The sequence below is a fragment of the Ailuropoda melanoleuca genome, chromosome 14, assembly GCF_002007445.2.
Source record: "Ailuropoda melanoleuca isolate Jingjing chromosome 14, ASM200744v2, whole genome shotgun sequence".
NCBI classification, from domain to species: domain Eukaryota; kingdom Metazoa; phylum Chordata; class Mammalia; order Carnivora; family Ursidae; genus Ailuropoda; species Ailuropoda melanoleuca.
The window spans coordinates 42,596,592-42,622,595 of NC_048231.1; the positions used below are offsets into that span (position 1 = coordinate 42,596,592).

At 41.9% G+C, this 26,004-nt stretch overlaps 1 pseudogene; it reads right to left on the minus strand.

Annotated features, from left to right (window-relative positions):
- LOC105242172 overlaps positions 1 to 26,004 on the minus strand; it is a 55,279-nt pseudogene that overhangs the window by 2,232 nt on the left and 27,043 nt on the right.

Sequence of the window (26,004 nt, forward strand, 5' to 3'; positions counted from 1 at the left end):
TCTTTCCCTGGAGCCCCCACCCCCTCCTACCCTGGATTGCTCCTGTGGGGGTTACAGTATCATCTCTGTGTGGCTAAACCAGTGGCCAGTCCTAAGACCTCATCTTTCTTTGCCCATCAGTGTCTGTCTTCCCTCTGCAGGCTCCTTCTCATCTCCTGGAGTGCCTTTTGCTTTGTGCCGGTGCCCAAGCCCCAAGCCAGACCCCTTGTCTCCTTCCCCAACCCTGCCCCTCTAAGGGTGGCTCGCTGCATCTGCTGCTTGTCCCCAGCCCAGAAGGCTCCACACAGATGTCCAGAGACATTTCAACCTCAACAGAAACCCCAGAAGGGGCCTCTGCCTGGAAGGGCATTTCTGGGAGGGGAGACCGTGGGGCAGGGGTGCCAGGGTGGCAGCGCAGGTCACACCCACCTAGAACACTCTAAATAGGACCCCCTGCAGGGTTTGGCTCTTCCTTCTCACCTGGCTGTGCTTCGGGCGCAGGTTTCTTCACTTGTATTTCTTTATCCAGATCTACCCTTACCTCTTGGCTGTCTCGTAACTCCAACAAAGCTGGTGGAGCTGGGGGGAGAGTGGGGGCACATCACCACCCAGGGCCCTGTCACACAGACCGGACCCAGGCATGGCCAGCATCTGGGCACCAGGGTCTCCAAGGACTGAGACAAGACCTGGTGGTTCAGCTTCAACAAGAGATGAAAGGAACGTGGAGTGGGGAAAAGTGTGGCACTTGTGAACCCTGGATTCCAGTTTCGGCTCTGGTACCATGTGCTTATGTGGCTTTGGCACAGGGTGACACAACCTGCCTGGGCCTCAGTGTCCTTCAGCTGTATAGTAAGGGGTGGGAGGCAGTGTGCTCAGGGCTCCTTCCAGTCCCGAGTGTCTAGGAACCGTGCGCTTCAGGGTGGGAGCGGCTGCCCATCCCCCTGCTCTGCTTCTTCTGGTGGTGGAGGAGGCCTTCTGACCAGATGAGTGGACAGGGCAGACCGGGAAGCTGCTTTCCTTCCAGAATCCCCTCCTAGTTGCCAGAGTTGAGCACTAACTCAGTCTAGAAGAGTCTTTACCTGGTTTACCTGGCCCCCCACTGAGCTGAATTGCTCAAACTCAACAAGTCATTTGCAGAGGCAGTAGGGAGCTCCCTTCCCTTCTGCTCTGTGATTTTGTTCCCATTCTGAAAACACACATGGAAACTTTGGGAAGTCACAAAATCCCGCCAATTGCCGTTGCTTGTTTCTTAAGGGTCAACAAGTGAACATTTCCACAAAACCTATCCTGGAATAGATTTTGATCCATTATACTAGCCTCATTATATTTGAATCCCAGCACCTCCACCCCCAACATATGGCAGGGATGTGAATGGGCTGGGCTGGCCCCTCCCCAGCCAGCCCACTTCAAGACCTGCTGGAGCCCCACCTCCTGCACTAAAGTGTCAGAACTAAAATTCTGTTGTGGTGATGATAGAGACTGGGTTTAGCCTTTAATTGCTTCCTGATGATGCCATATGTATTCATTTGCCTTCCCAATGACACTATCAGTCCCTGTGGAAGAGGTTGCTGGGTGCACTGAAGATCCTGGCTTCATGTGCTGTCCCTGCTGTCCTGCCTCCTCTGGTAGGTGGTGAGCAGAGGGCCTGGCCTGCTGACACTGATCCAGAAGCTCCAATTTTCTTTTTCATCTCTCCCTCCCCTACTGGCAGCTGCTTTGTGTTCTCCAGAGCACCTGGCATACGGGGAGACAGGTGGGAAACACTCAAGAAGTACTTGGCTGCCTGAGAAGTGGGCACAACCAAAAAGTTGAGAGGAAGAGGACAGCAGAAAAGAATGCAGACTATCTAAACAATTAAGACCCCAAGCAACAGGAAATCAAGTTCACCACCCACCACCAGTTTCTCAAGGTGCTGGGAGCAGGGAAGTCTCCCTGCTGTCACTGATGCAGTGGGTGTGCACATTCCAGACAATCCTGGTTGTCCTCCTCCCCGTGTGTTCCATCCCTTTTCCAAATGGGCTCTGTGCACAGGAGAGGAATGAATCAAACAGAAACTATGGAGCAGGAAGTATCCCCAGAAGGGAAGCCCAAGATTGAGGGGGGACCTGGAGGCAGTCTTCCAAGTTTATGGCTTTTACCCACACCCCAGGAAAAGCTGCAAGACAGGCATGTAGGTCTCACAGACCCATGTCCCTTCTGAGCTCCCTCCTAAACTTCGGACGCTATGGGGCTTTCTGGATTGGCCAAGTCCCTGTAGTGCAAAGCCTGCTGGCTATGCTGATGGAAGTGGTGTAGTGGAGCCAGGTTGGGGCCCAGCCCTGCCACTTACCTAGTTTTGGTACCTTGGACAAATGACTTAATTTTTCTGAGCCCAGACTTCCTATATTCCGACTGGGATGACTGATCCCTGCCTCCTGGGAGGTGGGAATGGCCGCACAGGAGAAGGCTGAGAGGCACCCAGCCCTGGGCCGGCCATAGGCGGCTGCCAGTATTCCTGTCCTCTCCCCCTTCCTGCTGGTTTAATTCCCTGAGGGTAGGTGGCAGCTGGGACTGCCCTGATTACATTAATTTATACTGACGTTAGGGAACTTAACACTTCTAAGGAAAATTTGCATTTTAAAAGCCACACGTCTCATTCTAAGTGAATACCTAAATGGGGGATTGTTGAAAAGCTTTTCAGTTTACTTTTGTTTTTAAGGCAGGGCCCTTTCTCTGTTTTTTGCCTATTTCTAACCCATCTCCCACTCCCAGCCCCCAGCCCTCCCTCTTTCAAAAAGAATGCGGAATTCAATCACTCTCTCCAGAAGTAGCCGAGCCAAGTGACTGCTCCCTGGGGTGCTGGGACTGAAGGTTGACCCCAGAGCACCCTCAGGGCAGCACTTACATGTTTATCCAGAATCGGGCCTGTGAATAAGGAGATCCCCAGAATGGTGAAAGGACTGGTTATGAAGAGAAGTACAGCAAAGTAGAGGTAGTGCATGCCACAGATGATCAGAGGGCACTTGCTGTTTGCCTCACGGTACCAGGGTCAGTAGGCAAATTCGGACAACATTCGATAGATGCCAATCAGAAGTCCTCCGGTCAGCCCCCAGAAGGCACCCTGCCAAAGGAGGAGCCCCAAGGGAGTCACCTGGAGGAAGATGGGTGGTGAGACAAACCTTCAGCCTCACTTCCCCACTAGCTGAGTTCTGAAGTTAAACTCATCACAACAAAGGCTTTAAATACCTTGTGGAAGGAAGCAGAATGTAAGCACCAGTGAGAAGGCCATACAAAGACCCGAGATGCCTGCCTTCTCTCTTAGATCAATCAGAGAACTTAAGAAACATTAGAAACACTTTTATGTAAGATAATGAATAGGTATCTCAAACATCATTTGTCCAAAAGGCTTCCCCATGGCTTCTCCATGGCTGTGGGTGACACCTCTATCTCCCTGGTTGCTCAGGTTGAAAGTCCAGGAGTCATTCCTGCCCCCTCCTTTCCATCCTGCCTTTCCACCAAACCATCAGCAAATCCTGTTGGCTCTGCCTCCAAAGTGTGTCGGCATCCCACTACCCTATGGCTACCACCCTAATCTTGAACCGCCATCTTATCTCACAGAGGTGGCCTTCCTACCTGGCCTCCTACTTGCCCACCGTCCCCACAGAAGCCAGAGTGAGCTCTTCAAAGCATGCATTAGAGAATGCCATGCCCGTGCTTAAATTCTCCAATAGCTTCTCATGGCCCGCCATCAGAGTCAAATCTCAATTCTACCCCACAGTTGACCTCACCTGGGTCTGCCACTCTCCCCTTGGTTATTCCACTTCAGCCACTGTGTGCAATCTTCCTCCTGCATGTTGAATCTGCCCATTTTGCTCTTGGCTCAGGCCTTTGTGCTTGCCCTTCTCACTGCTTGGGTCTCTGCCTAGATCTTGATATTTCTGACTCATCCTTCAGGGTTCAGATTCAAGGTCATTTTCTTAGAAGTCTTCTCCTACGTCCTTGGCTAAGGTCCTTGTACACCCCCTGCCCCCAGAGCCTGCATCGATACCCTCCACAACCCTTTTTTACCTTTTAAACAATATTGCATCACTATCAGAAATCTTTATCTGCTTATTGGGTATATCAACTGTCTCCTCCAACCAGACTGTCCACTCTTTAAGAGTAAGGACTTCACCTTGGCTCTGGAGCTGTATCTGGAGACTGACTTAGATGGGGATGGATGTCAGAGGAGACAGAAGATACGGTATATGGGCAAACATCTTGGAGAAAGACCTGAAACCAAAAGCCAGGTGGACGATCCACAGGAACCATTTATTGAAGGAGATGTGCAGAACCGAAAGATCTAGAAACAGATGGGCAGCAGAAGACAGGTGAGCATGCCATCTGAAGAAGGTGGGAGAGAGGACATAGAGAAACTCTCTAGGTCAAAAAGGGTACCTACAATGTCTTTGTAACCTTGGACCAGGGGTAGCAGGGAATCACTGACCAGACCCCCAGTTCTCCTTGGCAGTACGCTCCAATACCTCAATGTTGGTGTCACTGATGGGAGGCAGATTCTCATGACAGCCAGCCTCTCTTGCCCTTGCCCTTCCCAGCAGAGCAAAGAGAAGCAGCTTTGGCATCTGCAGAGCCCAGCCACCCTCCCCCCACATTCTTGGTGCTAAATTGGGTCCTGGTGAACTGAGCAGAGCAGGGAGCACTAGCAGGTTGGTCTAGAGGACTGGATACCTGAGATGCACCTATAGGAAGCACCAGCCAGGTGGAAGAGGAAAAAGATATTCTTGGCAAAGTGAACCATCTATGCAAGTGAGGGAGGCCAGAGAAGGCACAGGGCAGTTAGGCAATCAGCACTGCAAATGGTTAGGAATGGCTGGGGCCCAGGAGCTGTTCATGGAGAGGGCAAGGGCCAAGAGTTAGGCAGGGTCCAAATCACACAGCACCTCATACCCTGTGCTCAGGAACTTGTACAAGGCCCAGTTACTCAGTGCTGTTAGGGGAAACCAGTTAAAATATGATTCAAATAACAAATGAAAATATTCTGGCAAATTATGCTTTCAAAGTCTTATGGATAGGGGTGCCGGGGTGGCTCAGTTGGTTAAGTGTCTGACTCTTTTTTCTTTTTTAAAGATTTTATTTATGTATTTGACAGAGAGGCAGCGAGAGAGGGAACACAAGCAGGGGGGTGGGAGAGGGCGAAGCAGGCTTCTAGCTGGATCATGACCTGAGCTGAAGGCAGATGCTTAACGACTGAGCCACCCAGGTGCCCTGAATGTCTGACTCTTGAATTTGGCTCAGGTCATGATCTCAGGGTTGTGAAATTGAACTCCATGTAGGGCTCTGCACTGGGTATGGAGCCTGCTTAAGATTTTCTCTCACTGCGCCACCTCCCCAAACCACTCCCTCTCTCTAAAGAAAAAAGTCTTATGGACAATATGATTGAATCATTAGCTGGAATCTTTAGTTTGTGTTTTAAAAAATATTTGTTTGTTTATTTATTTTAGAGACAGAGAGAAAGCATGAGTTGGGGGGGAGGGGCAGAGGGAGAGAGAGAATCTCAAGCAGATTCCCTGCTGATCAGGGAGCCCAACACGGGGCTCCATCCCAGGAACCCAAGATCATGACCCAAGCCAAAGGCAGACGCTTAACCGACTGAGCCACCCAGGCACCCTGGGATCTTTAGTTTTAAGTGTGCTTGGAAGAGATGATCTTCACTGCAGGAAAGGCAAAAGGAGTTCATGACTGTACATCTCCCTGTGAGTATGAAATCTCTGAGTATGATACATTCATGTACAGAGGCAATAGAATAATATTTTCTTACTACCCAGATACGCATGAGGGAGGAGCGTGCACACCACATCATCTAGGGCATAATTGAGTGGATTACACTGCAAAGGGAGGAAAACAAATTAGAGCTTGCCATTTCTCTGCATGCATGAAGGAGCTCAGACCAAATCTGCCCAGGAGGAAATCATCTCTTGGATAGCAAACGATATAATGGTGTGAACTCCTGAAGCACAAGAGACCTTTCTAGGGCAGCTCTTGGAAAGACAACTATGATGTGAAGGCAAGCCCTCCCACTGTGTCATGCGGTGGCCATGTCAACACCTACTTACCTGTTCAGTGACTCTCTTGCAAAATACAGCAAGCCGGAAGATGGCAGCAATGGGTGGGGTCAGGTAACTCATAACTGCATGCGTGTATTCAAACAGTCGCTCACAGTATTCTGTTTGTACAACAGGGACCCAGATGATGGTGACAGCAAGTAATATTATAACAAAAAACCTGTAAATTATAAACCCATAGTCAATAGCAATTCGATGAGCTTTTCCCTCCCTGCCAATAAAATATCTACAAGCCATGCTATTCACTCAATTATTCCTTAGGTTAAATTCAGATGCCCATTCATAAGTGTGGGACAGAGAAGACAGCCACATAAGGCTGCAGATAAAAATCCTTTGACTTCTGAACAAATAAAAAAACTGTCCATTTGCATGTTACTGGATCATGGATAGATTTTCACATTTGGAGGGTGGGTTTGGGCAGTCATGCTTAAAATTACATGGAAAAATATTAATTTCTTGAGGGTAACACATTTTAAGAAATTTTAGACAGATTAGTACAGCACATGGTTTTGAAGATTTCAACAAGTTCAGAAACGTATTTAAATTTTGCCGCAACTTTTACGAAACTGAGTAGAGGCTCCAAATGTTCATTGCTTTTTCTAAGTAAAAGATTTAAAAATATGTGTTCACATATAAAATTACACTAGATCAAATGTCATCCCAAAGATGAATAAATCTTAGTTCTGTATCAACAAGGGCTTAAAAATTATTATTTAAAGTGAATGACTCTAAGCTATAAAGGACTAATTCCTTGATAGTCAAAGAAGATGCAGAATGTGAATTCCCACCCAAGTAATGATAGGATAGTTTGCCTGGGACGAACCCTCCCACAGATAACAATGATAAATTGTGGGCCAAATATAAAACAATAACACCGAAGGGAGCCAAAAGCAGGCAGAAATGGGAGAGGATTTAATCCTTGAAAAGAATACAATCATACTGGGTGCTACTTACATTACCCAGCTTTTCTTCTGAGGGCCCTCCCTAGTCTGGAGGTGTGGGTGTAGGTGTGGGTGGCTAGAAGTTAAACAGAGAGCCTCACTCTTACTAGGCTGAGGTGTCAGAAGATGGAGGTTGGGGATTCAGAGTGGTTGAAAATGTTAGGTGGAAAATTCTAGAAAGGAGGGAGCCACAGAGCAAGGAGATCCAATCTGTATATAAACTTTCCTTATGCCCTTGGCTGATCCCTAAACTATGCATGTGCGGGAAAATCTCCAAATAATCTACCAACAAGCAATGTTGGAAGGTAGAAAAAGTTGAGCAAAGACTTCAGTGGCTGCCTACAGTGGGAGAGACAAATTGGGAGTTTGAATCTCATTGAGTTAGAGGGCCTATTGAACTACCTTAAGCTTTTCACTGAAACCCCTAAAGGGCCAGGCCTTAAAAGTAGAGACTAAATCCCAAGACTAAGAATTTGCCATAAGACTAAGCGAAACAGAAACTGACCAACCCTAATAAAGTATAAAACCAGGCCTCCACAAGTTTAAGGTGATCAGCTAATAATTTACCTGCATGCTTAGACACTTCAGAAGACCGTGATCAGAGTCTCTACAATGTATTATTCACAATACTTAGTATACAATAAAATTTACTAGCCACAGGAAGAAAAAAGAAAATGTGACCCTTAGTCAAGAAAAAAGCAATCAATAGAAATGGACCCCAAGATGTATCAGACATTAAAATCAGCAGACAGGGACTTCGAAGCAGCTATTATAGCTACATTAAAGGACTTAAGGAAATGAAGGTTATGAATGAATAGATGAAAAACATGACAGAAAACTGGAAACTATAAAAACTTTACAAAGGAACCAAAATAAAAATTTTGGAACTGAAATTCCAGTTCAATATATAACATGAAAAATTCACTGGTTGGCCTTAACAAATTGGAAGTGGTGCAAGAAAGGGCCAATAAACCCAAATGCAGGCTGATAGAAATCTAAACTGAAGAACACATAAAATTTTTTTAAAAAAAATTAAAATAGACTTCTCTTTTATTTTATTTTAAAAATTTTTGTTTATTTATTTGAGAGAGAGAGAATGTGCATGAGTTGGGGGAGGGGCAGAGGGAGAGAATCTCAAGCAAACTCCACTCTGAGCATGGAGCCTGACATGGGGTTCCATTCCATGACCCTGAGATCTTGACCTGAGCTGAAACCAGGAGTTGGATGCTTAATCAACTGAGCCATTCAGGTGCCCCAAAATTTTAAAAATTTAAAATAAATACATCTCAGTGATCTGTGAGACAATATAGAAAGGACCAATATGTGTCACAAAGAGGGGAGATGGAGTGGAAAAATATACAAAGAAACAATGATCAAAAATTTCCCCAATTTGGTGAAAACCATTAATTTACAGATTCAGAAGCTTAGCAAAACCAAATCACAATAAACATAAACACACGCGCACACACACCCTTAAACACATCATAAAAAAACTGCTAAAAACCAAAAATGAGAAGAAAATCTTGAAAGCCATAGGAAAGCTCTACATTATGTACAGAGAACAGCACTATGAGTTATGGCTGACTTCTTATCAGAAATAAGAGGACAGAAGAGAGAATGAAAGAGCATCCTTAAAGTGGTAGGAAAAAATACCATCAACCTAGAATTCTATACCCATCAAAAATATCCTTCAAAAAATAAAGACAAAATACAAATATTTTCCAATAACCAAAAACTGAGAGAATCTGTCACCAGCAGACTTGCATTATAAGATATGCTGAAGAAAACTCTTCAGAATGAAGGGAAATGACACACATTGGAAACTCAAACCTAAAAGTTGGAATGATGAGCACCAAAAAGATAAAATATATAGGTAAATAAAAATGCTACATATATATGTATTCATATTATGGGGTTTATATGCACATAGGTATAAAATATATGACAGCCATAACACAAAAGATGGAAGGGGGAAATAAACTGTTCTAAGGTATTTATGTTTTAAATAAAATGATACAGTATTAACTCTAAGTAGACAAAAATAGGTTAATAATGTCTATTATAATGCCTAAAGCAACCAAAAGAAATTAAAATGATATTAAAAACTATTTCCAATCATATTGATGATATTAAATGCAGATGGCCTTAACTCTCAAATTAACAGGCAGAGATCGTCAGATTAGATTAAAAAAAAATCAAGATCCAACTATATGTGCTCTACAAGGGACTCCCTTTAAATATAATTAAAGGTTAAAAGTAAAAGATATTACAAACACTAAGCATAAGAAAGCTATGGTGGGCTATCTTAATAACAAAGTAAGCCTCAAGACAAGGAATATTATTAGAGACAAAAAGGAATATTTCATGGATAAAGATGATATGGCCTATATATACAATATATAGCCATCAAAAAAATGAAATCAGCCATTTGCAATGAAGTGGATAGAACTAGGGGGTATTATGCTAAGTGAAATAAGTCAACCAGAGAAAGATAATTATCACGTGATCTCACTGATATGTGGAATTTAAGAAACAAAAGAGAGGATCACAGGGGAAGAGAGGAAAAAATAAAACAAGTCGAAATCAGAGAGGGAGACAAACCATAAGAGACTTAATCTTAGGAAACAAACTGAGGGAAGGGAGGTGGGGGAATGGGGTAACTGGGCGATGGACATTAAGGAGGTCATGGGATGTAATGGGCACTGGGTGTTATATATAAGACTGATGAATCATAGACCTCTATCTACCTCTGAAACCAATACTATATTATACGTTAATTAGTTAAATTTAAATTAAAAAATAAATTAGTTTTAAAAAGGAACATTTCATAATGATGAAAGCATTAATTCCTCAGGAAACTGTAACAAGCATTAGGTGTAAGCAAAATGAATGAATCAAAAATACTGAAACAATTGCAGCAAGGGAGAAATAGACAACTACACAATCATAACTGAAGAGTTTAATATCCTTTTCTCATTATAGAGTATACTGAGTGTATATATGTATATATATAACATATACACACCACATATACAAAGCTATATATATATACACAATATATAACAGAAAGACTAGACACAAATCAAGATATGTCAACAAATTTCAAAAGATTAAAATGTCATATAGAGTATATTCTTGGATCACCGTGGAAGTAACTTAGAAATCGATTAACAATAAGATAGGAAAGTGCCAAATACTTGAAAACCCAACAGCACAATTCTAAATAACCCACAGACAGAGAAAAACTCACAAGGATATTAGAACATATTTTGAACGGTATGAAAATGAAAACACAACATATCAAAATTTGTGGGATGCAGCTAAGGCAAGCCTTTGAGGGAAATTTATAACTTTAAATAGTAATCACAAAAAATAAGGCTTTAAGGCAATGATCTGCATTTCCACTTTAAGAAGGTGGAAAAAAGAAAAGCAGAGTAAATTCGGAGTAAATTTAAAAAAAGAGAGAGAAGAGAAGAGAAAAGAAAAACAGAAATCCATGGGGGAAAAACAGACAAAATCCAAAAGAATCAACAATTCTAAAAGTTGGTCCTTTGGAAAGATTATTGAAACTGATAGCCCCCTAGGCAAGTTTGATCAAAAGAAAGAAAGGACCCCCTGCACACAAATTACCAATATCAAGAATGAGAGATGGTTCATTATTACAGATCTACAGATATTGAAAGGATAATGAAATTGTGGGAGGTGTGCAGAGCCATCACAGTGAAGATGCTTCTGAACATTTCGCTCACCAGTGAACCAGGGGATGCGGAAACCATGCACCAAGATCAGGACTGCAATACACTAATTGGGTGATTTAGCTTGACAAGTCTGCTTACCAGGTACGCAGTCTGGCAAGATTGCTTCTCCCAAGAGCCTGCCAAAAGATGCACAGTTGATGGCACAAATCTTGAAGGGTACTGGGCTTACAGAATAAGAGTCAAAAGCTATAAATCAGATTTTGGAGTTTGTATTCTGATATGTGACCACAATTCTGGTGATGCAAAGATTTATTTAAGCCATGTTAAGAAAGGTACAGTTGATGCAAATGATGTGTGATTGGCAATCCAGTGTCATGCTGACCAGTTTTATTTCTTATAAAAGCTCTATTGTTTGGGGCATCTGGGTGGTTCAATAGAGTAAGTGGCTGACTCTTGATTTTGGCTCAGGTCATGATCTCAGGGTCATGGGATCAAGCTCCGCATCTGGCTCCCTGTTTGGCAGGGAGTCTGCTTGAGATTCTTTCCCTCTGCCCCTCTCCCACTCACATGTGTTCTCTTTTAAACAAACAAACAAATTTTTTAAAAAAGCTTTATTGTTATCTTTCACAATCCTATATATAACAGAAATAGATTTTGTGTATGCTGTGAGGTTAAGAGTCAACATTCTTTTTTCCATGAATAGCCCAAATCACCCGGGACCATTTATTGAAAATCCTTCTCCCCATCACTTTCCCTACTACATTACAGTGAAATCTTTGCCATAAATCAGGTGACTGTATACCTGTGGGCCTTCTGTATTCTGTACTTTGTCCCACCGATTTGTCTATATTTGTACCAAAACCATGCTATCTAATTAGTATCACTTCACAGTAGATATTGGTATCCCTTAACAAATCCTCCAGCTTTGTTCATCTTGAAGAATTGTTTTGGCTTTTCTTTTCTTTTCTTTCCTTTCCTTTTTTTTTTTTTTTGACTTTGGCTATTTTTTGCTCTTTGCATTTCTCTCTTAATTTTAGAACTGGTTTGTCATTTTTACACACACACGAAGAGCTACTGCAATTCTGACAGGGATTGCTCTGAATACATAGAATGACATGGAGAGGATGGACATATTGTCAATATGAATCTCTCAACTCCTCAATAGGGCGTATTCCTTTATATACTTAGGTCTCATTAATTTCTCTCAACAATGCTTTGTAATTATCAGCAATTTTCTCACTTTTGTGAGATTTATTCCTAGGTATCTGATAGAGTTCAATGACATTATAAATGATAATATGTAAAATATGATTAATTCTTGTATTTTTACCTTGTATCAGTCTTGTTAAATTCACTTTTAAATTTTAAGTTTGTCTATAAAGTCTTTTATGGTAATTTTATTTCTACCCTCATGCCATTTGTTACCTTTTCATACCTTTTTGTGCAGAATAGCACCTCCAGCACAATGTTTATGTTATAGTGGACATATGTGTTTTGTTCCCAATCTCAGGGGAAAATGTAAACATAAGTATGACACATGCTATAAGTTTATATATATATATGTAAAAGCCAGTGTAAAGAAATTCTTTTAGTGGTGCCTGGGTGGCACAGTTGTTAAGCGTCTGCCTTCAGCTCAGCGCGTGATCCCAGCGTTCTGGGATCGAGCCCCACATCAGGCTCCTCTGCTGGGAGCCTGCTTCTTCCTCTCCCACTCCCCCTGCCTGTGTTCCCTCTCTCGCTGGCTGTCTCTGTCAAATAAATAAATAAAATCTTAAAAAAAAAAAGAAACTTTTAAATTTTCTAAGGCTTAAAAAAATAAATAGGTATTAAACATTCTAAATTCTAAATTCATCTATTGTGATGACTAATTGATTTTCTCCTGTTTTCAGTTAATGTGATTAAGTACATTGATTGATTTTTGAATTAAAAAAAATCTATTCTTGTATTCCTGGAATAAGCCCCAGAAGGTCAAGGTGTATTTTTTTTCTATGTTGCCAGGCCTGCTAATATTTTGTTTAAAATTTCTGCATCTATGTTTCCTATTGTCATGGTATGTATTTTACCATGTTTTCTTTAAGCTTTCCTCAATCTTATTTCAAAGATGTCTCTCTTCAATGAAGTTTCAGGATACAAAATCAACATACAGTAGTGTACAAAATCAGTAGTGTTTCTATTCACTAACAATGAGTTACCTGAAAAAGAAATAAAGAAAATAATCCCATTTACAATAGCATCAAAAACAATGAAATATTTAGGAATAAATTTAAGGGAGGAGGTGAAAGATTTCTACACTGAAAACTGTAAGACATTGAAGAAAGAAATTGAAAAAGACATGAATAAACTGAAGGATATCTTGTGTTCATGGACTAGACAAATCAATATTGTGAAAATGTCTATACTACCCAAAATCATTTATGGATTCAATGCACTCCTTATCAAGATTCCAATGGCATTTTTTACAGACTTAGAAAAAATAATTCAACATTTGTTTGGAATGACAAAAGACCCTGAGTAGCCAAAGAAATCCTGAGAAAGAAGAACAAAGCTGGAGGTATCACACTTCTTGATTTCAAACTATATCACAAAGCTATAGTAATCAAAACAGTATGGCACCAGCATAAAAACAGATACATAAGCCAAAAGAACAGAACTGAAAGCCCAGAAATAAACCTATGCATATATGGTCAACTAATATCAGACAAGGGAGCCAAGAATACTCTATGAAGAAAAGACAGTGTCTTCAATAAAAGGTCCTGGGAAAATAAGATATTCACATGCAAAGGAATGAACTAGCCTCCTATCTTACATCACTCACAAAATTTAACTCAAAATAGGTTAAAGACTTAAATATGAGACCTCAAACTATAAAACTCTTAGAAGAAAACATAGGGAATAAGCTCTTTGACGTGGGTCTTGGCAATGGGTTTTTGGATATGACTCCAAAATCTCAAGCAACAAAAGCAAAAATAAACAAGTGGGACTACATCAAACTAAAAAGCTTCTGTGCAACAAAAGAAACAACAAAATGAAAAGGCAACCACAGAATGGGAGAAAATATTTGCAAACCATGTATCTGATAAGGGGTTAATATCCAAAATATATAAGGAACTCATATGCAACTTAAGAACAAAACAAAACAAAACAAAATACCAAATAATCCAATTGAAAACTGGGCAAAGATCTGAACAGACATTTTTCCAAAGAAGTTATTCAAATGGCCCATAGATACATGAACTAGTGCTCAACATCATTAACCATCAGGGAAATGCAAATCAAAACCACAGTGGGCTATCATCTCATACTTGATAGCTATTACCAATAACGCAAGAGATAACAAATATTGAGTACTGAGGATGTACAAGAACAGGATATACTGTTGGTGGGAATGTAAATTGTTGCAGTCATTATGCAAAACAGTATGGCGGTTCCTCAAAAAATTAAAAATAGAATTACCATATAATATAGCAATACTATCTTTGGGTATATAAGCGAAGGAAATGAAATCACTGTTATGAAAAGATATTTGTACCCCCAGGTTCACTGCAGCATTATTTACAATAGCCAAAGCCATGGAAACAATCTGAGTGTCCACTGACGGATGTCTGGATAAATAAACTGTGATATGTATATACGGTGGAATCTTATTCAACCACAAAAAAGAAAGAAATCCTGCCATTTGTGACAACATGGATGGACTGTGAGGGCATTATGCTAAGTAAAATCGATTAGACAGAGGAAGACAAATACTGTATGATCTCACTTACATGTGGAATCTAAAAAAAACAAACTCCCGGGGCGCCTGGGTGGCACAGCGGTTAAGCGTCTTCCTTCGGCCGAGGGCATGATCCCGGCGTTACGGGATCGAGCCGCACATCAGGCTCCTCCGCTATGAGCCTGCTTCTTCCTCTCCCACTCCGCCTGCTTGTGTTCTCTCTCTCGCTGGCTGTCTCTATCTCTGTCGAATAAATAAATAAAATCTTTAAAAAAATAAAAATTAAAAAAACCAAACTCCTAGAAACAGCAGATTGGAGGTTGCCAGAGGTGGAGAGGGTACGGATGAAATGGATAAAGGAGGTTAAAATGTACAAGCTTCCAATTTTAAGAAAAATAACTTCTGGAAATGTAATGTCCAACATGGTGGTTATAGTTCGCAACACTGTACACTGTATTTGAAAGTTGCTAAGACAGTTGATTTTAAAAATCCTCATCACCAGAAAAAAATCTGTAACTGTGTGTGGTGACGCACATTATCTAAATTTATTGGGGGTGATCATTTCATAATAAGTGCATATACCAAAGTATTATGTTATACACCTTAAACTTAATAAATATTATGTCAATTACATCTCAATAAAACTGGAGAAAAGGGGTTTCTCCTAATCAGGATATAGTTGTTTATTTTTTTTAATAGTCTGATAATCTCAGCACTTTAACTCAGGTGTTTAGTCTGCTTACTTTTCATGAAATTACTGATATACTCAGGTTTATATGTGCCGTCCTATTATTTGTTTTTTATTTGATCTATCTTTTATGTTCTTTTATTCTTTTTATCCTTTCGATTTCTTGGGGGCCAATCAAATATTTTATGAGTTATTCCATATTTTCCTTTAAACAAGTTGTCAGTTAAACATTCTTGAACTATTCTCTTATTGCTCAGTCTAGAAATTAGATTTCAGGTACCCTAGAGATATCATAGTCTGGTACAAGTTTTATCTTTTACCACATCCCAAATAATTCTAGAACCTAAGAATATTTAAGTTGCATTTAGTTTCTCCTCATTTTCTCTCCTATTCTTGTTACTATATTTTGCTTTCCTATGTTATAAATCCCATAGACATTTTTTTCTTTTTGACGTTTTCAACAGCTAATATGCATTTATTTTTCCCACATATTTACTCTTTCTGTGCTCTTCATTCTTCTCTGAAGTTCAATTCTTTTATCTGGATTATTTTCCTTCAGCGGGAAGACTGTTTTTGGTATTTCTTATACTGAAAATCTAATGTAATAAATTCTCACAACTTGTGTTTATGAAAATATATTACTTCACCTTCATTTTGGAGAATATTTTTGGTGGGTATTGGATTCTATGTTGGCAGGGTTTCTTTTCCTCTAGCACTTGAAGATGTGATTCCATTGCCTTCTGGTTTTTACAGTTTCTGTTGGAAATTCTGCTATCAGTGCCTTGGTGCTCTCTTGAAGGTAATGTGATTTATTTTCTTCTGGAGGCTCTACAGATTTTCTATCTTCAATCTTCAGCAGTTTCACTATAATGTAGTCCAGGTATGGTTTCCTTTGTATTTATCCTACTTATAATTTGTGGAATTTCTTGAATCTCTGAGTAACTATCCATCACTTTTGGAAAATTCTTGGCCATTATCTTTTCAAAATTGCTTCTACCCAAACTGTTCCTCTCTTTCTGTGATTCCAATGACATATATATTATTCTTCTGATTGCATTCCACGTATATCTTCTTTCTGTGTGTGTGTTTAGGTTTTGATATTGTCACTTGATCCAGTGCCAATCCATTAATCATGTCATCTGGTATATCCAATCAGTTGTTAACCCATCCATTGAGTTATTAATTTCAGATTATTTACTTTTCAATTCTAGAAAAACCTTTTCACTTTTATAAATTGTAATTATCTGGCAAAATTCTCAAGTTTTTCATCTGTTTTGTACACTTTCCCCTCTATTTTCTTGTATATGTTAGTAGTATACAAGAATCTTCTTACATATATTAATACATTGATCTTCTTACATATATTAATAATATAAACATAGTGGTAAGGGAGGGCATTCTTGCCTTTTCCTGTCTAGCTCCTTCATTAAGCTCACGTGATGTTGACTTTTAGGGTTATCTAGACATGTTTTATCATGTTGAAAGCTACCTATTTAACCAAATACTTTTTCATCATCTGGGAATAAATACATATGCTTTTACTCTTTTGATCTATTAATATGGTGAGTTATATTACTACATTTCCTAATATTGAACAATCTTATATTTCTGGAAGAATGTCCCGGTTGGTAATGAGATATCATTCTTTTAACATTCTTCTAATATATTGTTGGATCTGTGTCTAATATCTTATTTACAATTTTTGAATTGGTATATAAAGGTGAGATTAGTCTTTAGTTGTAGTTTTTGGTGCTTATCTTTGTTAGGTTTGGCCGTGTAAATTTCTTGAGTTTCATAAAATGAACTTAAGTCTTCTCTTTTTTTCACCAGTTGCAACAATTTAAATAAAACTGGTATCTGTTTCTTAAAATTTCTCAGAAAAGTGAGTTTAAGCTATAGAGTGCTAATCACATGTAAAAACAAACTCAGGGGCGCCTGGGTGGCACAGCGGTTGGGCGTCTGCCTTCGGCTCAGGGCGTGATCCCGGCGTTATGGGATCGAGCCCCACATCAGGCTCCTCCGCTATGAGCCTGCTTCTTCCTCTCCCACTCCCCCTGCTTGTGTTCTCTCTCTCGCTGGCTGTCTCTATCTCTGTCGAATAAATAAATAAAATCTTTAAAAAACAAAACAAAACAAAACAAACTCAATGCAGGGGTTAGACAGATTAAATAAATGAACAACATGCACCTTGGTGTGAGATAAAAGAAGTATTTCAGACATAACGTGGGCCAAGTTAAATGCGTGTGTGCCGGATGTGGTCTGTGGGCAGCCAATGTAAAACCCTACGGAATAAAGACACGGCCCTGGCATGGACATGTTCTCCTACTTATACTGCGTGATCTCAGGTAGACCAATTTCCTTCTCTGAGCCACTTCCCCCACATTGGTACAATGAGAAGAAGAACAGTGAAACTTACCTCTAAAGGTTGTCATGAGGACGAAATGAGACAATGAGATAATTATGTAAATTTCCCTGCAAGGACTATTTTGGGGGGTACATTAAACTATGCTAGCATTTTTGAAATCATTGTGATTATTACTTATTTTTTTTCCCAAATGGAAACCCGTTTCTTTGTGATTGTAAAAACAATACATCTTCATTGCAGAACTGCAGGGAAAAAAAAGTATAACCATACTGTATTTAAACAAGATAATTCTATATACAGTATGATAGCCTGAATGTTTCACATAATCCCTTCTGGTAGGCATTATTTTCATCGACGGCAGTAACTAGTGCGGTTAGAGGAGTCCTTCACCTTCCTGTTACCATGAGCTCCTTTTCAGTGGCCATAGGCCGAATCTGGTTATAGATGTCCATTGTGAACAGGGCGCTGGCACAGTTGAAAATAGAAGTCAGGGAAGACATGAGAGAGGCCCATAGTGCGGACAGCATCAAGCCTCATATGCCTTGAAGAGAAGGGACATTTCCTGGACCTCCAGCTCTCTGGCCATGCCAGGAGAAGCCTTAGGCCTCCTAAAGCACTTTTCTACATACTACAAAACATTCAAATTTTATTTGGAGTGGCACTCTAATATAGTTTAAAGCATTACATTTGTCCTTGCTTTGTGCTGAGACTTAGTAGTTTCCTGCTGTGTCTTTACGTAATATGGAGAGCTGATAGCTCTTGAGTGGTTACTTTGTGCCATACTATTTCCTTGGGCATTAGCCTGTAGGATCCTCCCTACAGCCGTGTGAGATCGACACGACTGCTGCCCACTTGTACAGACAAGAAGTCAGAGGCTCAGAGAAGGTTTGGAACTGTGGCAAGGGAAGTGACTCCTTGTGCCTCAGTGTCCTCATCTGTCAAGTGGTCATAAAGGTACCTACCACACAGGGCTGTTATTAAGATTAAGATAAATTAAGCAGACGGGGTAACATAATGCCTAAGAGAGAGCAAGCACTCATGAGGTGTGAATTATAAACCGAACAATCTAGTATTTTCACCTGAAAGGCTGCCATACTGCAGGGCCTTTGCCCCACAGAGAGATTTCTATGTATTGATGGGAGAGCCTGAGGGAAACCGGGGCCTGAGCTGGAGGCCTACCGTAGCAAGGCCCCCACTGTATTCAGTGGGCTACTTGGCCGGGCAAAGGCTGGTGTCTTTGCATCTACTTCCTTTCAAGTGCCCTGCAGCCTACCCTCACTCGAAGCCCTGGGTGCTCTAGGACAGGCTTAGCTGCAGAACGTAGACAACTTCCCTTCTGAACTGTGGGGATAGTCAGTACTTCCCTCGCTCAGACTCCCATCTCTATTGGATTCTATGGAAATGTCTTAACTTTGATCTTTAGCACTGCTATTGATCTTCAGAGCTAATACGGGATTTAAAAAATGATCCTATTTGGCCTTTTCTCAGGGATTTGGGGAAACAGCTGAGATGAATGCATGGGCTAACTGTTGATCTGTAGTGAAAGCCATCTCCCTGGTGGTGAACTGCCCATCTCTCTAGCCCCCAACTAGATGTGAGCTCTTCAAGAGCAAGACTAGGTCTTGCTCATCTCTGCATTCTCATGGCTTAGGACAGAGCACAGAGTGGAGCCCTCCTGTGGAATGAATGAGGGAAGGCACGAGCTAAGCCAGAGAAGTGAGCAACACAAATCGTGGGCACAGGGTGTATCTCTGAGAGGGTGTGTACCTTGTGTGGGTGTGTAAGAAATGAAGAGGGAGGAGGCCCAGCTCCTTCCCGCAGGGCAAGCAAGACTCCCTTTACATCACTAACATTCCCTTACTTCACAGCCAACATTTCTACCCAGAAAGATGGGCTACCTGGTAGATAAGACATCTTCAACTCCTTTGCTCTTAACCATCCACTTAAAGACCGAGGGAACATGCCCCAACGGGGACACAGATTGTTGGGGGGGGGTCCATCTCTTACCTTCGGGCAGCTGCTCTACCACCAGCACCAGGTAGGCGATGGAGCTGCACCCAGTTCTGATGCCACAGTACTTCTCACATACTGAAGGTACAACACATGCCACTTTATCTGTCAGAGAAATCATGGTCATACCATGTGCTGGCCTTAGAGCTCTACAGTCTGAGTGGAGGGAAAGGGAAGCAAATGAGGTAACCCTATGTGGATATCAGATTCTTGATCTACTGGCGACTGCACTCCTCAGGAGCTTGGGTCTGGGAATTAGGTGCCTAGGGGCCAGATGAATCAATGCTTCTACCAATTCACTGCTTGACCCCAAGCATGTCAATGGGACCTAGAACAAGCCTTTCAGGGATGGCCGCTAGGTGTCAGGAAAGCAGACGGATTATTTGTCCACCTATTAATGAGTGAGCACCCCATAACTTTACTTGCTTAGCCCTCAGAGGGGCGTTATTTCAGAGTATTTGGGAAGAAATTCTGGACAAAAGGGATGAAAAGGGAGTGAATGCGCTATGTCCTTTAGGAGCTTAAATTGGGGATATAAATTTACCATCTGAGAAAAAAACCCCAAAATGCCAAATCAACTTAGATGACAAAGCAGCAGGATATTGCCCTGGTTTATGGGTAGAGCAAGCTGTTTGATTGAGGACAGCTCTCCGGCTTAAGCACTGGTGACCAAACATCTTGAGGAAGACTAAAAACTCAGGGGCGCTGCATCCATTTACATCTGCCCACTCTCTTTGCCTCCTGCTTTGGGTAACAGAACCTCCGTGACACTCAGGGTAGTATAAGAAGGGCTCAGGAGCCAGGCCTGGCCATTCTGGAAATTCCTTCTCCTTGCCACAATGACTGGTCCCTATCACTCAAGTGAGTTCACTAAGACTCATCTGGGGTTTGTGCTGGAACAATTAGGGGAAGGAAACACTTGGTGGGAGTTGTTGAGCTGGTGGGATAGAGGTCTGGTGCTGCTGGCAACCACCCTGCCACCAGATGGCCTGAGGGTAACACCAGCTCTAAAGGAAGAGGAGCTAAAAAGGTGCACATCCTGTTCAAGCAAGAGCCCCAAATAATACAGTGGCCTACACGGAAAGCCAGACTTTGAGAATCATACCTTGGCAGTTGGCATTGTCTGGCCCCCAGCTCTGGCCAGGGGAGAGACCAAGAATCTAGGGCCAAGAGCATTTGGGCTATTGGAAAAGCATACTCTTCCAGGAACATGGACAGATGCCAAGCTTCCATGATAAATGGCTTTCTGGCTTTATACACCTGGCATGTGCAAATGGATATGTGAGTCTGGCCATTTCTGAGGGCTAGAGACAAGTGGTTCCAGGTTCTTCTCACCCTAACGGCTCCCCACCAGTGCATTCCATCAACTCTCTTTCACCCCTTGGTCAGAAGGCTGGGAGGCAGTCTGGGTTCTTGAAGCCCACTCCAGCTAGAGAGAGAGGCCACTCCCCGCCCTTCCCCCGCTTTAACACCTTCCTCCCTCGAGCCCAAGACACATATGAGTCTGTTGGGTCTTCTTCCCCAGTGAGTAGGGTGGTTTGTGCTCTGGGGTGGGGTGGGGAGGCACATCTGCAAAGTCCAGGGCGCTCTGGGGGTCCTAGAGAGCACAGCAGTGTATTTCCTTTTTTTTTTTTTTTAAAGATTTTATTTATTTATTCGACAGAGATAGACACAGCCAGTGAGAGAGGGAACACAGGCAGGGGGAGTGGGAGAGGAAGAAGCAGGCTCATAGCAGAGGAGCCCGATGTGGGACTCGATCCCACAACGCCGGGATCACGCCCTGAGCCGAAGGCAGACGCTTAACCACTGTGCCACCCAGGCGCCCCCAGCAGTGTATTTCCTAATCTACGAGGAGGCACCACTTATGAGACCCCAAAATGCCACCTGGCAGACAAGACCAAATCTGGGAATGTTGAAACAAAGCCTTTTTCTCTGTTAAAGCTGGAAGGGAATTAGGATGAAAAAAAAAAAGGTATGTTTTAGGGTAGCCTGAAGGATGAATTAAGCTTAGAGATATCTCCTACACATGTTACTTAGCAATAAACAGTTTTTTACATTCTGTTTGGCCTTGTCAAAGCTAAGCAGCAGAAGACTCCCATGGAAGCCACCTGCTTTGTCCCTGTGGCTGCACCTATCAGAAAAAGTGCTCCATGTAGGTTTCATGAATAAACAAACCTGGTACCCTGAGAGACAGTACAGCTAGTAAAACTAGGTTGAAATGGAAATGAGATACATCCCCAGAGTTATGATAGGTCATTAAGGGAAAGAGATGTTTTGATAGCATTTAATGGAAAGAACATGGGCCTGACTCAGATCCACTTTGGGGGTTTATACTGAGCTCCCCCTAAGACATTCCTCATCTGTTCACTGAGGCTACAAAAACCTACCTCAAGGTCTGAGTGAGCAATGACAGCATTTGTCAAGGCCCCAGCACAGTGCCTAGCATACAGGCATGCGTGCCATGATGATGCACACAATTCAAGGGGAGCAAGTAAGCTTTCCTGCAGACTGTGCTTCCAAGCCCCGGCAGAGACTGGGCTCTGGCTGCACTGAGCGTTGGTTGGCCCTTCCCTATCTGAACTTCTCTCATGGAATTTCTCTCTTGCCACCTAAATCCATGGTCTCTGCCAGATTTCTGTTCGGCTGCACTCCTAATCTGAACTCTTTCGCTCCCTAGAAAGCAATCTGGGGCATCTCAATCCGCATACTGTGGGAGGCCTGACGACCCCCACATACTCTCTAGGTCTCTTAAGAAAAGCGAAGTTGATCAGTGTGGACACATCAGAATTAAGGATTTACCTGGGAACAAGACACGGCTGATCATTCCCGGCATCACTATGCTGAACATGGGCAGAAGCTTCAGGCACCCACAAAGGACACAGCCGGCTTTCACTTGAGACATGTTCTTCCCTGCCAGGCATTGCTGGACAAAAATCTGCCAAGGAAACACAGATGGGTGAGGGAGGGGGTGATGGCCACCTCAGCACAGCAGACAGGACAATTGTGACCTGCCACAGCAGCAGGATGTGCCCTCCGGTGGGTTTTTGCTGAGCTGCTTACCCCAATCATCCAGGCATCTCCAGGGCATCCAGGGCCAGAGGAAGCACATGTGACCAATGAACATGTTTTGCTCAGTGCACAGTTGCCTGAGGGGACAGGAATGGCGTGCGTGACCTTGGCCTCATTGTTAGCACTGCACACCAATTACGGAGGCACAGTGCTTACAAGCTGTCCCCTGGCAAGGACGAGACTCTCTCCTAGAGGCCACAGACTGCCCCGGCCAGGCAGAAGGAAGAGGGAGCTTGAGACATCAGTCAAAGCAAAGGAGGGTCCCCCACACCAGAAGAGTTTTCGGAACTGGGACTGACTTCATTCATCTAAATTGAAATGAACTAGTATAAACCTTTCAAATGCAAAATCTCCTAGGAGATGTTTCATGACCCATTTCATGGTCCTCCTGCCATAAGAAGGAGTGTGCACTCAGGCCGAACAGAACGGTCCAGCTGGCAGGTGGAGAAGCACTTAAGAAAGAGCATAAAGACATGGTCCAGCGCATCACAACAATGTAGTATTACGGATGTACTGAAAGTATGTTTCTGAAGAACATTTAGATAATGGGGAAAATGCTCACAGTGTGATGGTAATTAGGAGGCATACAGGATACAACAGCAGTATGTACACTGTGACTCCACAGCGAGAGAAAAGTGCACAGGAATACACCGACATGGTAATAGTGATTCATGCTGGCATGGTGAAATTAACAGGCAGGACAGTCATTTTCCTCTTTAGGTTTTCTTTTTCCAAATGCATCATTTTACTACCAGGAGGAAGAACCCCAAAGTGGTCCTCCTCTAGCATTAGGTGCTGCTTCTCGGGATGTCCACTGGCATCCTGTTGCTAATGTCTCAGTGTACATGGGCTTCTGTGGAGCAGGTGGGGGTGGGCAGCCAGGCTGCACGTCTTGGTCTTTGCTTAATCCTGTGCACATAAGAGATGGTCTCTCAAGGGAGGGGATGAAGGAGCGGGGCAAGGGCAGAAATTTGACTCTCATTGGGAGGGAAGGGTGATTATAAAGGCAATGTAGAAAGCCCTAAGCACTTTTGTATATTGTCATATATTACAAAGTGGGGCAAGGAGAGGATTATTGTTTAAAAATGATAGTGGGCCAAAATTAACAATTTTCCTTCTGTCAGTTTGTTTGCCTCTCTTTCAATTAACAATTTTTCTTAAGTCATTTTCTTTACTAACTCTAAGTTATATATTCCACTTCTGTGCTGTTGTTGTTGTTGTTTTTTTTAAGATTTACCCACTGTCAGATGTGGAAGGCCAGGGGAAACTTTTAAAGTTGTAGAAGAAAATTGTGGAAGGAGCTGAGATGCCCTTCAACAGATGACTGGATTAAGAAGATGTGGTCCATAAATGCAATGGATTATTACTCAGCCATCAGAAAGAACGATTACCCAACAGTTGCAGCAACATGGGACGGGACTGGAGGAGATTATGCTAAGTGAAATAAGTCAAGCAGAGAAAGACAATTATTGTATGGTTTCACTCATTTATGGAACATAAGAAATAGGAAGATCGGTAGAGAAGGAAGGGAAGAATGAAGGGGGGCTAAACAGAAGGGGGAATGAACCATGAGAGACTATGGACTCTGGGAAACAAACTGAGGGCTTCAGAGGGGAGGGGCTGGGGGACTGGGATAGGCTGGTGATGGGTATTAAGGAGGACACGTATTGCATGGTGCACTGGGTGTTATACGCAACTAATGAATCATGGAACATTACATCAAAAACTAAGGATATACTGTATGGTGACTAACATAATAAAAAATTATTATTAAAAAAAGAAAGTCCAACATTAATGACAGTATTTCTGAGTGATAGAATTATGGGTAATTTTTTTCCCTACAATTTTCTTTTTTCCCAAATTTTTAACAACGAAAATCTTTTATATAATAAAAAGTAGAGGCTGTTAAGAACTTAAAAAAAAGTTGTAGAAGAAATTGAAAAGAAAAATAGGAAGATTTTTCTTATCTTCTAGGTAAAGTAGCATCATTAAACATATAATAAATGGATGGGGAAGAAAACAAATTAAAAAAACCCAGAGCTACATTATAGAGAATGTCCATGTATTGTGCTCTGGATCTCATCTTGTTTCTTGTCCATCCACTCACTACATTTTAAAGACCTATCAGTGTTGCTATGTATCATCTAGTCCCTTGCTCCTACAACTACATAGAATTCCACAGTATTACTGCCCCCTTGCCATTTTATCTGCCTGCTTTGGAGTAACCAGCACAATCAACACTGTGAACTTGCATGAGGGTATTTTAGGTAGCTTCTGAGGAACACCACTGCTAGCTCAGAGTACAGTATACTTTTATCAAACACCGCTGGATGACCTTCCAGAATAGATTGCACCAATCTGTACTTCCACCAGGAGTACATGAAGGTCCTTAAACATCCACAATCTCTGCAACACTTGGCATTATCAATCTTTCTAATTTTTGCCAGTCTCCTTGTGGTTTTTTTTTTTTTTTAAGATTTTATTTATTTATTTGACAGAGAGAGACAGCCAGCGAGAGAGGGAACACAAGCAGGGGGAGTGGGAGAGGAAGAAGCAGGTTCCTAGCGCAGAAGCCTGATGTGGGGCTCGATCCCAGAAGGCTGAGATCATGCCCTGAGCCGAAGGCAGATGCTTAACGACTGTGCCACCTAGGCGCCCCCCGCTTGTGGTTTTAAGATGCACTTCCCTGATAACTCTGGGTTATATGCTTGTTTTATGCTTGTTTGAATTTCCTTTTTTATAAATTGCCTGTTAGTATCTTTTGTCCACATTTCTCCTGGAGCTCCTTCTTCTTGTGGATTTGCTATTAGTCTCTTGTTCATAATAAACATTTCTAATAATCTTCTCTAATCTGTCATCTGTCAACTTTGTTTATGGGACTTTGTTAAAAATACTTATATGTAATGTGATTAAATCAATATGATTTGTACTCCCCCTGCTCTGTCTCAAAAATATTCTGTTAGCCTCCCTTAAATGCTTAGCTTTACTTTCCACATTTAAGTCTTTAACCCACCCAAAGTCCACCTTTGTACTAAGTGTTAGGTGGGAGTGAAGTGTTGTTACTCCAAATAGTCAGTTGGTTTTCTAACAACATCAAAGAGTATGTATCTCCCCCATTGATTTCTGAAGCCTCCTTGGATACATATTAAATTCCTATAAGTACAAGAATCTGCCTGACCTCTGCAATCTGTTCCACTAGTCTGTGTGTCTATTCTCGGATGTTTCAAACTGTTTTTATTGCAGCTACTTTGTACATGTTTAAAATCTGGTTTGGCAAGTTCTCCCCTTTTGCTCTTCAGTTTCAAACTTGGGCTAGCAATTTGTGGCATTTTCTTCTTCCATAAAATGTTTAAATCTTTTTTTTTTTTTAAATCATTATATAACACATGAAAGCCCATCGTGGCACATTAAGAACATACACTGAAACAACCATCCAAATTC